Genomic DNA, 12,859 nt, shown 5'->3' on the forward strand with positions numbered 1-12,859 from the left:
CTATTTTTAGAACGCTGCTCCCTAGTTAAGTGGCATTGATCACACACCTAAAGGATGCCACGATTAAACTGGAACAACTGTCTTTTTCACCTGATTCCTTCAGAGCTGTTCCATGTCTGTGGTCCCAATTTGGCTTCCTTGTTGGACAAGAAGCACTTCCATGCTGGGCAAATGATGGTAGCCAATGAGGGAGTGTGTCAGATTCCAAGTTCAGACTGCAGGATACATGAATGCTGAGTCCGGTCTGTGGTTTGGTCTCTTAGTTTGCTCTTGAATCTAACACATTTGTATCACTTCTCCACCTCCTGCTACTGTGAATATTAGAAAGTGTGAAAATAGAGCACAGGTGGTTTTTCTCATGATGCAACCTTCCTATGTAGTTTAGACCCTTTCCACCCACACTTACGGGAGAAGACCCCGGGGAGAAATGAACTCACAGAAACGTAAGGCCTCCTAGGTTATTGTAGAATGTGACTTCACACAAAGCTCACTGGGTAGGAAATGGAATTAAGAGAAAACTGCCCAAAAGGTTTATATTTTGTAATCTTTGAATAAATTGTTACCAGCGACAGTGAAATTAAACATGACAATTAATTAGTGTAAGAGGCTGATTCTGTGATAACTTTTCAGTGTTACAATATGATTCACGTTTTTCTTCTCGTTCTCTCCCTGCCCCCTCCTACTGTATCGGAAATGGTGGCTAATCCTGAAATTAAAACCTCACTCCAAAGGAATCAGAGTGGGGGAATATGTGAGAGAAATAGCATGTATGAGAATAGAGACCCAGTATGGACTGTGATTATTTCTATTTCAAATGGAATTTATTTTGATAAATTTTAAAATAAATCTGCTGTTAAGAGGAAAAATTACTTGAAACACGATGTGTAACCTTTTACCCATCCCCTACAGTGCTGATGTGTTTTTGTTTGTTTGTTTGTCTCTCCTCCGGTGGTTGATTTTTAATAAAAGAATGGTTGGTTTTTGTTTTGAAGTTTTGGTTTGCTTCGTTCCATTAACTGAAACTAACACGGATCCTGCAAAGCAATAGGCAATTTTTCTAAACCTCACTAGTGCATCGTCTCCACCAATCACAATCCCCCCCTATCATTACAAGCACTGCACGCCTGTACATAGCAACAAATATTCGTGGCTTTCAGCTTCAAATTGCTGCTTCAAGGTATCCCTGATCCTTATGGCCCCGCGCTCCGCCCCTCTAATAGCCTGGGTCTCTGGCTGTTTCAGATTCAGCCTCCAGGCGCTGAGCCTCTGTGGTCCAGCCCTGAGTGAAGCTTTCACCCTTCCCTCCAACAAATAAACGGCCAAAAGCACACTCAACAGTCATTCTGCACTTGCTCAGCCTGTCATAGAACTGCTCTTGCTGCTGTCAAGGTGCCCCATGTATGGCTTCATAAGCCATGGCATTAAGGGGTAGACAGGGTCTCTTAGCATCACAGTGGACATTTGACTTCCCTACGGTGATCTCCTGCTCCAGGAAGAAAGTCTCTGCTTCCAGCTTCCTGAACAGGCCAGTGTTCGAAAGATGAATGCGTCATGCACCTTACCGGTCAGCCTGCATTAATGTCCGTGAAATGCCACGGTGATCCACAAATGCCTGGAGAACCATAGAGAAGTACCCCTTCTGGTAAATGTACTCCGTGACTAGGTGGTCTGGTGCAGAATGGAAATATGTGTGTCATCTATCCCCCTCCGCAGTTAGGATAGCCCATTTGTGCGAAGCCTATCCACAATGTCGCGCACATTGCCCAGAGTCACAGTCTTTCACAGCAGGATGCAATTAATGGTCCTACACACTTTTGTCAACACATGTCCATCGGTCGACTTTCCCACCTCAAACGGATCAGCAACCGATTGGTAGCAGTCTGGAATAGCCAGCTTCCACAGTGCAATTGCCACACACTTCTCCAATAACAGGGCAGCTCTCATTCTCGTGTCCTTGTGCTGCAGGGTTGGGGCGAGCTCATCACAGAGTCCCATGAATGTGGCTTTCCCCATCCAAAAGCAGCCACTGCTCGTCATCCCAGATGTGCATGACGATGTGATCCCACCACTCAGTGCTTGTTTTCTGAGCCCAAAAGCGGCGTTCCTCTGTGGTCAGCACCTCTGTGAATGTCACAAGCAATCTCATGTCACAGCTAGTACGTAGGGTGAGATCAATGTCGAACTCCTCTTGCCTTTGTAGTTTAAGGAATAACTCCACTGCCACTCGTGATGTGTCTGTAGGAGGGAGCAGCATATTGGTCAACAGCGCGGGATCCATTCCTGCTGCCCGAAGAGGCAGAGCGCGCAGTACACCAACCACTGAAAGATGGCACCAAATGTGAATGGAAGCACAGGGATTGCTGGGATGCGAAGCAAGGCATCACGGGGCATTGGGACAGGTCCCGGGATGCCCCGCGACTCCCTCCACCTTCCCACAACTCTTAGTGGCAGAAGAGGAAGAGATGCTCAGTGGGATAGCTGCTTAGAGTGGACCGCACTGAATACCGCAGCAAGTCCCGCAAGTGTGAACACACTATTGTGCAGGCAGCTGACAGTGTGAACACACAACAGCGGTTTCCCTTCAGCGCTCTCTGAGCGGCACTGTAACTCCCCGTGCTGTAACTCTGCCAGTGTAGACAGCCTCAGAGAGAATGACTGCCAGGATCCCAGGACTGATCCCCTCTGGGGAATGACGCACAACGTCGACAGGCTATGCAGCCTTCACTCGTCTCCTGTACCTGTAAACCCTGCTAGCCCAACGGGCTGGACCATCTACGCCAGTACCTGGTTCCTCAACTGCAGCTACAGTTCCTGCTCCAGGGGAATCCAAAGGCCGAGAGGTGCTGAGATCCAACCCTTATAACCTTAGAAACGTTTTGTTCCTTTTTCTATTTTTTGTCCTTGTTTCTTTTTATGAACTTGGAGCCCTCCCAGCCTTCTATTAGATTGGGGTGATTGCGGCTCAGTGGGGGTGAGCATGTGAACACCTCTGAAATCTACACAGGGAAGATGTTAGGAAGAATAGTTCCCCAAATCTTAATAGCCTGAAAACTCTGCCCTATGAAATGACTGAATGCATGCTCCTCATCCCTCCTGACCCCCCCCAGCCTCTGTCCCAGCCTGGAGCCTGCACCCAGCACCCAAATTCCCTCCCAGAGCCTGCATCCACACTCCCTCCTAGAGTCTGCACCGCTCGCCCCCTCCTGTATCCCCACCCCCTGTCCCAGCCCAGAGCCTGCACCCAGCACCCAAACTCTATCCCAGAGCTTGCACCCCAGACCCCCTCCCCCACCCAAACTCCCTCCCAGAGCTCACTCTCTCACCCCTTCTGCACCCAAAGTCCCTCCCAGGACCTGCACCCTGCATAATAGCTGCAGGTCCCATGGTGTAATGGCCAGCTCTCTGACTCCTGTCATCTGAGTTCAAATCCCAGTGGGACCTCCTGGTGCTGTGTTGGTTTGCTGTAAAGCCTTGGCACTCATGTGCTTGACTTCCCTGTTCCTAGGTGAACCAGAGCGAGGTTTTTCCTTCCTGCTGGGTCACTGATGCCACTGGAGCTAGGGCTTTGGTCCGGCGGGTTCAACAGGCTGGCTCCAATAGGTTGGGGCCCTAGAATTTAACAGTCTGGCAAGAGATTCCTGCCGGTTGACCTGATGGTTGTGTTTCTTGCTGCTTCACCTGATCTCTGATTCCCTGGGGGGAGGGATAGCTCAGTGGTTTGAGCATTGGCCTCCTAACCCAGGGTTGTGAGTTCAATCCTTGAGGGGGCCATTTAGGGATATAGGGCAAAAATTGGGGCTTGGTGCTGCTTTGAGCAGGGGGTTGGACTAGAAGACCTCCTGAGGTCCCTTCCACCCTGTTATTCTATGATCCCCACAAGTTTGGTCCTTGTACCTTCAGCTGCCACGCGCTTCCTCTTGCCCACATGGCACTTAAGGGAAGCAGTCCCTGGCCAGGCTTACTAGTCAGGGAAAGGCAGGAGGGAGAGAGTCCCAGCTGGAGCCCAGCACACCTTTCCTCCTCTGGGCCCTGGAGCAGAGGCAGCTCTTGCTGACAGCTCTAAGGGAATGCTTAAATGCACAGAGCAACTGAGGGCAGGGCAAGAGGAGGGGAGGGCCAATGCCCACGCATGAATTCAGAGAGTAATTGATATGCGCTCTCCATACACATTGATAAAATGGAGCAGATACTTTGTTGCTGAATATGATAAATTTGACAGACTATTAAAGAGCACATCTTCATATAAATGATACCCAGAAATTGGTGATATCAATATCAGCTGTCAGTTTCCCTGTATAAGCAGACATCCATAGAAACATCAATATTTGGCCTTACAGGAGCTATGAGGCTTCCCTCTACAGCAAATAAAGGAGAAATGTTGTCGTGTTTTACATACATTGTCACCTTACAGATGACTTACAGGTTTCTCACTGTCCTGAGTTCCACGGGACATGGGGAAGCTCTAGGAGATGGCTCCCTTGGGATCATATATTACATGGGTCCAAACCTGGGGGGAAGCCAGACCCAACCTGCAGCCAGGAATACCAATTCCTAGAAGCTCCCTCCTATAGAGAACTCGGCTGAAGGGTCGTGAAGAAGCTGGATGTGAGGTAATTTGGCTGAGTGCTTAATGCGATGGATCAGAAATTCATTGGGGTGTCCCCACACAGGTGGAAACGCTGCTGACTAGGAAACTTCCTGTCTCTTTGTTTTTAGTGCTGTAATATTAGTGGCCAAACATGCTACTCACAACATCCTCTCTCTCTCTCTCACACACACACACGCAGACACACACACTCTTTTCAAGAAAACCCTTGCAAGAAGTCAGAAGTTCTTGCTGGATCTCACGGCTCGGCTTGATCGAATCCAAACACAAGCTGATCTTGTCAGGCGTAGGTCAGGGCTGGCGGGGAGTCGGATGTGGGGTGTGGGATGGTTTCAATTACACAGACAGGCACGAGTGACAAAGTTCCAGAATGTGTGGGAGTGTAAAGCTGGTTGGTCAATGTTACACTCCCCTCCCAGCTGACATTGTCTGTCTACGAGAGGTGCAAATCTCATCTCTAATATGGCACGTTCTGCCGAACGTGAGAGGTACCTTCATTTATGCTCTGTGAGGTTTGGTCTCTGTTTTGTGCACTGTGTTTGTGAATTAAAATTCAAACTACCATATTTAAGAAAAAATTCACGGGCACATGTGATTGCCCTGACCACTGACAGAGAAATGCCACTGAGTTGAAGGTAATGATGTTCCTCTGTACTAGATAGGGACTGGCTACAGAGCTTGCTTACACACACACCCCAGATGCGTTCAGCATTAGATCTTTTAATGCTCTACCAGGAGTTCATTTAAATGAGGTATTTTACACGCAGTGCCACCTTGTGGCTGATTAATGGGATGCTAAACTGCAGGGCCTCCAGGCTTTTTGCCTACCATCCTGCTCTGGCATGGTGTCCAAACCCGCGGGAGAGCAGTGAGACACGCATTTGTAGACTCCCACTCACAGCCCAGTCAGATAGTAGATTCTATAGCCTGGAGAGTTTGTTTTCTTCATTCAGGGGGTCTTCTCCTCTTCTTGCATAGCCAGCAGTAATGCCTGATGTTCCTAACACCCATGCCCCTCTCTAGTCAGAAGAGACCTCATTAGAAGTGTGGAGAATAGTTGCCCACCTATAGCAAAAAGAAAAGGAGGACTTGTGGCACCTTAAGACTAAGAAATTTATTTGAGCATAAGCTTTCGTGAGCTACAGCTCACTTCATCGGATGATTGCATCTGATGAAGTGAGCTGTAGCTCATGAAAGCTTATGCTCAAATAAATTGGTTAGTCTCTAAGGTGCCACAAGTCCTCCTTTTCTTTTGCGGATACAGACTAACACGGCTGCTACTCTGAAACCCACCTAGGGCAGGGGCAGTTGTCGTGATATGATCTAGCTGAATGATAAAAGGATTAGAAAACACAACTTGTAGGGATAGACTAAAGGAGCTCAATCTATTTAGCTTAAGACAGAGAAGGTTAAGGGTGACTTGATCCCAATCTATAAATATCTAAGTGGGGAACAAATATTCAATACTGGCTCCTCAATCTAGCAGAGAAAGGTTTAATATAATCCAATGGCTGGAAGTTGAAGCGAGACCAATTCAGACTGGAGATAAGGTGTATATTTTAAAACCATGAGAGTAACTCATCGTTGGGACAACTTAGCAAGGGTCATGGTCAATTCTCTATCACTGACCATTCTTAAATTGAGATTGCATGTTTTGCTAAAAGATCTGCTCAAAGAGTTATTCTGGGGATGTTCAATGGCCAGTGTTATACGGGAGGTCAGACTACATTATTATAACTGTCTCTTCTGGTCTTGGAACCTAGGGTGCAAACTGCTTAAGTCTCTTAGCCCTGGTCTACACTGGGGGCGGGGGGGGGGAGCGATCTAAGTTACGCTACTTCAGCTACGTGAATAACATAGCTGAAGTCGCTGTACTTAGATTGACTTACCGTGGTGTCATCACCACGGTGAATTGCCTGCTGCCACTCCCCCGTCGACTCTGGCTGCAGCTCTCATGGCGCTGGAGTACAGGAGTTGACGGGAGAGCGCTCGGGGGTCGATTTATTGCGTCTAGATGAGATGCGATAAATCAATCCCCGCTGGATCGATCGCTGCCCGCCAACCCGGAGGGTAGGGAAGACATACCCTTAGTCTCTCATGAGAAGAGCGCTCATATCAAGACTTCAGATCCAGCTTTTGGTACCAAGCTATAGGCAGAGGGACCACAAAGCAGAAATGAATAGTAAGTGTCTTTAGTGCTTATGCTGATGTGCCCAGACAAAGTGTGAAAGAACAGTTGCAAATGTTTTTGCTCCATGGGCGATAATGAACTAATTGACAACCTGAAAAATGTTGAATACATGTCACTGTCGGAGCACTGAATCACAGATATGTGAAATTCCTTCCTCTCTTTGTTCGCATTTCAAGGCTTATGAAGGCAGTTTGTGTCTTCAAATTAAACCTGTGTATTTTGTCAAACTTAAAGAGGAAACATCAGAATTTATTGCAGCTGAGATAATAAAGGTTCTGAATAAGTATGGAAGCAGATAATACAAAGACAAACTTTGGTGGTCGATACAGACATGGAAGAGAACATTTGCACACCAAAGTAAAGATGACCTTAAAAAGGGAAGTGATAGGCCTTGGATGTCCTGCTCACATCGTGCACTAGTATACTGAATTACGGGGGATACTATCCTGGTAGACACTGAGCACATTCTCATTAACATTTTTGGATATTTTCATATATTCACTGTTTGTTTGGAAAGACTGCAAAGTTTTTATGAGTATGTGGGACAAGAATATCAGAATATACTAGGATACATATCTGTTGGAAGATTATTACAACAAAATGTAATATGGCCTGAAAATTTTTAGCATGCATAGAGGACAACGTTCTGATTCATAAAGCTGAGGAAACAACCAGGGGGTTATCCATTTTGGATCTGGTTTTGACTAACAGGGGTAAATTAGTAGGGAATGTGAGGGTGATGGGGAACTTGGGAGAGAAGTGATCATGATCTGATAGAATTCAGGATCCTGTGGAAAGGAGGACGTGAGAACAACAAAACAAGAGCACTGGACTTCAGACAGTTGGATTTCAAGCAACTCAGAGAATCATAGAATATCAGGGTTGGAAGGGACCCCAGAAGGTCATCTAGTCCAACCCCCTGCTCGAAGCAGGACCAAGTCCCAGTTAAATCATCCCAGCCAGGGCTTTGTCAAGCCTGACCTTAAAAACCTCTAAGGAAGGAGATTCTACCACCTCCCTAGGTAACGCATTCCAGTGTTTCACTCAGAGAAATAGTAGGCAAAGTCATCTGCAAATGTGATCAGTATGCTCTGTTCCTACATCCAGGTAATTAATGAAGATGTTAAACAACATCAGACTGAGAAGAGGAGGCTCGACTAGATGACTTTTGTCGTCCCTTCTAACGCTATGATTCTATCATTCTATGACCACCTCTGCTCACATTTTACTCTGTCTTTCTAGAGAACGCACAAGACCTCCATCAATAATCTAATTAACACATTGTTAAGGGAAAGGCTTCTCTGCAGAGGAGCATTGGAAAAAAGTCAAACCAGGAGCCTCGAGTTGATGAAAAGGCTGCTGTGACGGGCATTGGCAAGGCGGTTGCTTGGGCTGCAATTGCTGCAACACAAAAGCCTGCGCCGCACGTCCTTGGGATTCGCTGGGTGTGTCTGCGCACAGAGACCCTGATAGTGCAATCTCTGTAGGTCTTGCAGGAAATGGAGAGTTCCTCTCCTTTCACCTTCCCTTTAATTGTCATAGATGAAAAATGGAGCAGTTAGAAGAAAAGTCCCAGAGAGCGGCAATGTGGCTAATCTGGCCAAGGCCCTGTTAGTATATAGGCCTGTTTGTTAGCCGGCGATAGAATTTTGCATTTGATTTTTGATACTCTTATATCCTTGCTAATATGTGTGAACAAAGAACAAAGAAACTATATGTTGCTTCTGCCCAGCCAGATGGGTTTGTTAGTATAATGGAAAAGTGAAGGGATAGAGTTAAAGGTATGGTGAGAGTGTAACATGTGAGCACACACTGGAAGGCTGCCTGGCTCCTCTCTCAAGCCAAGGTAAAGCAACCAGTTGGGAGGGCCAAGGAGGGGGATGGGGGGAGACATAAGACACACTAAAAGCCAAAGAACAGCCTGGACTTGATCAGTACACAACCTCACTTCTTACCCTCCCATGGGATAGAAAAGAGATGGTACCAAGCTCCCACACTCACAACCCCCCAAAACAGAACATGACCATAAATTGTAAGGGGTAGGACCAGGGGCGTGCACTGCAGGTATATTTGGGCCTCCTAAGAAAGAGGAGGGGGAAACAGGGACACGGATAAAGGCTCTCTGATGTCAGACCTGGGAACAGAACACTGGGAAACAGACTCTCCTGGCATGTGGACTATGGATATTCTTGCTTGAAACTAACCCCAATAAACATTGCATTGCCTTCACTTCTGACTGCTGGTCTCCTGACTTCTGCCTGTGTGACAAGAACCAGGGCAGGGGGTGAAGGGAAACCCCTAACCCTAACAGACACCAGCTGAGTACAGAGGAGATTCATGATCCAGCACCCAGTGATGCCTGGCTGAATGTGTCTCCTCTCCCCACAGCTTGGCGATCATTTGAGGAAACGGAGAAGACTGCCTTTGTCTAGCTGTACATTGCTTGCAAAAGAAACAGGTGTTTTTGGTGACAAGTGTTGAAAGGAGGCATCAGACAAATGTGGAGACAAGAAAAATGTCCCCATAACTGAACTTGCATCTGTGGATGTTGAAGCCACAACACAGAGTTCTAAACACTGTATGACCACGGCTGGTGTCAGAAGGGTCTCTACCAAGCCTTTTTCCACCAGCAGAGGACTCTCTATGCATAGAACTCCCGGTAGCTTGATGCTTGCAGGCAATGGAGAACTCTATTTTGGCATCTCTTTGTCTCTTTTGTGGTGAACATCTGCAGTGGCTGTTAAAAGGCCCCTAGATAGTGGTCTTTGGGAACAGCTGGCTGAAGAGCCTTCCTACGAAACCAGGAGAGCCTGGCTTGGCCTGCCAGTTCTTCCTTGCTGAACCTAGTGTGTGTCTGTTGGCTCCTTTTTTGTATCTCTTTTCATAAAAAGAAAAGACCTGTCAGCGCAATCCTTCCTTGCAGCTAAGTCTTGGTGTAATGGGGCATGTCTCACCACTGAGGCGCCTCCTGCTGGCGATACTGGGAATTATATGGACTATTCAGCAAGCTTTCTCCTGATTGGCTCTCCAATAAGTCCTTTCCTGATTGGCTGGGTTCTGCACAGGCTTTCCAGGCTGCCTTAACCTTTCTCCTGCCTGTGTGGGGCAGCCGCCCCACCACACTTGGAAAGTGGCAAATGAGAAGTCTGGAGCTGATGGAAAGGTTACCATGACTCAGAATTGAGCCGAGGTTGCTGTGACGGTCTCCCACAGTATTCTTGCCAGCAAGTTAAAGAAGTATGGGCTGGATGAATGGACGATAAAGTGGATAGAAAGCTGGCTGGAATTGGCGGGCTCAACGGGTAGTGATCAATGGCTCCATGTCTAGTTGGCAGCTGGTATCAAGCAGAGTGCCCCGAGGGTTGGTCCTGGGGCTGGTTTTGTTCAATATCTTCATTAATCATCTGGAGGATGGTGTGGATTGCACCCTCAGCAAGTTTGCAGATGCCACTAAACTGGGAGGAGAGGTAGATACGCTGGAGGGTAGGGATAGGATACAGAGGGCCCTAGACAAATTAGAGGATTGGGCCAAAAAGAAATCTGATGAGGTTCAACAAGTACAAGTGCAGAGTCCTGCACTTAGGACGGAAGAATCCCATGCACCGCTACAGACTAGAGACCGAATGGCTCGGCAGCAGTTCTGCAGAAAAAGACCTAGGGGTTACAGTGGACAAGAAGCTGGATATGAGTCAACAGTGTGCCCTTGTTGCCAAGAACGCTAACGGCATTTTGGGCTGTATAAGTAGGAGCATTGCCAGATCGAGGGATGTGATCGTTCCCCTCTATTTGACACTGGTGAGGCCTCATCTGGAGTACTGTGTCCAGTTTTGGGTCCCACACTAGAAGAAGGATGTGGAAAAATTGGAAAGAGTCCAGCGGAGGGCAACAAAAATGATTAGGGGACTGGAACACATGACTTATGAGGAGAGGCTGAGGGAACTGGGATTGTTTAGTCTGCAGAAGAGAAGAATGAGGGGGGATTTGATAGCTGCTTTCAACTACCTGAAAGGGGGGTTCCAAAGAGGAGAGATCTAGACTGTTCTCAGTGGTAGCAGATGACAGAACAAGGAATAATGGTCTCAAGTTGCAGTGGGAGAGGTCTAGGTTGGATATTAGGAAAAACTTTTTCACTAGGAGAGTGGTGAAGCACTGGAATGCATTACCTAGGGAGGTGGTAGAATCTCCTTCCTTAGAAGTTTTTAAGGTCAGGCTTGACAAAGTCCTGGCTGGGATGATTTAGTTGGGAATTTGTCCTGCTTTGAGCAGGGGGTTGGACGAGATGACCTCCTGAGATCCCTTCCAACCCTGATATTCTATGATTCTATGAAGTGGAACAGTTGAAAGCACCTTCTTGAGGCAGGCACCATGGCTTAGCTGGCTAAAGCACCTGTTTAGTAAACGGGAGATCCTGGGTTCAACTCCCAGTGGTGCCTTGTTGTGTGGCTTTTGGTCTCCTCTGCTCATGTTTTCCTATGCCTTCCTGGGAAACAGAAGAGACCTCCCTTGGCAATCCAAGTAATAGCTTGCCAAGGAAAAGGCTTCTTTAGAGAGAAGCGTTGGAAAGAATCAAATCACAACCCTGGAGTTGATGAAAAGGCTGCCGTGATGGGCATTGGCAAGGGGGTTGCTTCGACTGCAATTGCTGCAACACAAGAGTCTGTGCCGTACGTCCTTGTGAGTCGCTGGGGATGTCTGCGCACTGTTAGGATATAGATATTCACGCCTGTCTGCAAAGGCCTGTACTTTAAGAATTTCCATTTATGTTTATTATTTAGCTAGTTCTAGAGGTATAAAAGAAAGAATCAAAATCGTGGTCTGCCGGTGTAAGGGCCTTCTCTCACTGTGACAGTCTGAGGCCCTGTGCTTAGGCTAAGGCCTTTGGCAAGGCAACAGAGGCAGCCATAAGCTGGGAAGTGAATGGTCACCTCCTCACATTCCAAACCAGTCACATTGAAAGAAGGTGCTATTGGACTGTTAGGAATACAATCCTGTCCTGATAATGCCTGTCGCCTCCAGAGAAAGGGAAGTGCCTAGAAGATGTAAAAGGAAACTTAGTTTGATAGCATCCTGTCTGGCAAGAACTCATTTATCAATAGCTGGGATGTGAAATCCTCATTTCTGTGGTTGTTCTATCACTGTAGTCCCCATTTCCCTACTGTTTGTCTGTATCATCTCTGTCTGGTTCTCGAGTAGCAGCCGTGTTAGTCTGTATCCGTAAAAAGAACAGGAGGACTTGTGGCACCTTAGAGACTAAGAAATTTATTAGAGCATAAGTTTTCGTGAGCTACAGCTCACTTCATCGGATGCATTCAGTGGAAAATACAGTGGGGAGATTTATATACACAGAGAACATGAAACAATGGGTGTCACCATACACACTGTAACCAGAGTGATCAGGAAAGGTGAGCGATTACCAGCAGGAGAGCTAAACATATTTGGACAGAATGACGGATTTCAGCAGATCATGCTTTGTATGAAATATCACAACCATATATGAATGATGAATATGTGGGCTACAGGGGGCTATTTTGAGGGATATCATATCACAAAAGCCTCCAGAGACTGGCGTTTGGGAAGAGCTGGCTGAAGAGCCTTCCTAGTAACTGCGAGATCCTGGCTTGGCCTGTCAGTTTTTTCTTGCTGAACGAAACTTATTTGTTGGGCTCCCTTTTTTGTATATCTTTGTCATAAACAGAAAAGAAGTTCTTGGCCAATCCTTGAAAGTCCTTGTTCAAGACACAGAGAGCCTCTGAATTGGGGCAGGGAGTAGGGGTGCGGGAGGAGGTCAGGGGGGTGGTGCTTACCTCGGGCTGCACAGCTCCCAAACCGACCAGCACACACTCCCCCTGGCAGTGGCTTTTAGGCGGGGAGATGTGGGGGGCAGCTGTGGAGTTTGCACTCAGGCAGGGGCAGTGTGTGGAGATGTCCTCTCCCCCAGGGGCCACAGGGACTTGCGGGCCACTTCCAGGAATGGTGCGGCATGGAGAGAGGGGGGCAAAGGCGGCAGGGAGCTTCCTTAGTGCTGCTGGCATATATCCATGCATCGCTTGTGGGGAGGCAGT

General features: G+C 47.4%; 3 protein-coding genes and 1 non-coding gene across 16 annotated transcripts in view; 2 read left to right on the top strand and 2 right to left on the bottom strand.

Annotated features, from left to right (window-relative positions):
• The window catches only part of LOC102943236 (zinc finger protein 883), a 2,438,435-nt gene that overhangs the window by 1,595,868 nt on the left and 829,708 nt on the right, over positions 1-12,859 (top strand).
• The window catches only part of LOC114020163 (zinc finger protein 501), a 1,907,800-nt gene that overhangs the window by 1,561,869 nt on the left and 333,072 nt on the right, over positions 1-12,859 (bottom strand). The gene's annotated exons all lie outside the window — the stretch shown is intronic.
• LOC119564595 (zinc finger protein 883) overlaps positions 1-12,859 on the bottom strand; it is a 1,467,279-nt gene that overhangs the window by 713,668 nt on the left and 740,752 nt on the right. The gene's annotated exons all lie outside the window — the stretch shown is intronic.
• Positions 11,157-11,230, top strand: TRNAT-AGU. The gene has a single exon. It is a non-coding gene; the product is annotated as a tRNA-Thr (tRNA).

The sequence above is a fragment of the Chelonia mydas genome, chromosome 28 (assembly GCF_015237465.2).
Source record: "Chelonia mydas isolate rCheMyd1 chromosome 28, rCheMyd1.pri.v2, whole genome shotgun sequence".
NCBI lineage: Eukaryota > Metazoa > Chordata > Testudines > Cheloniidae > Chelonia > Chelonia mydas.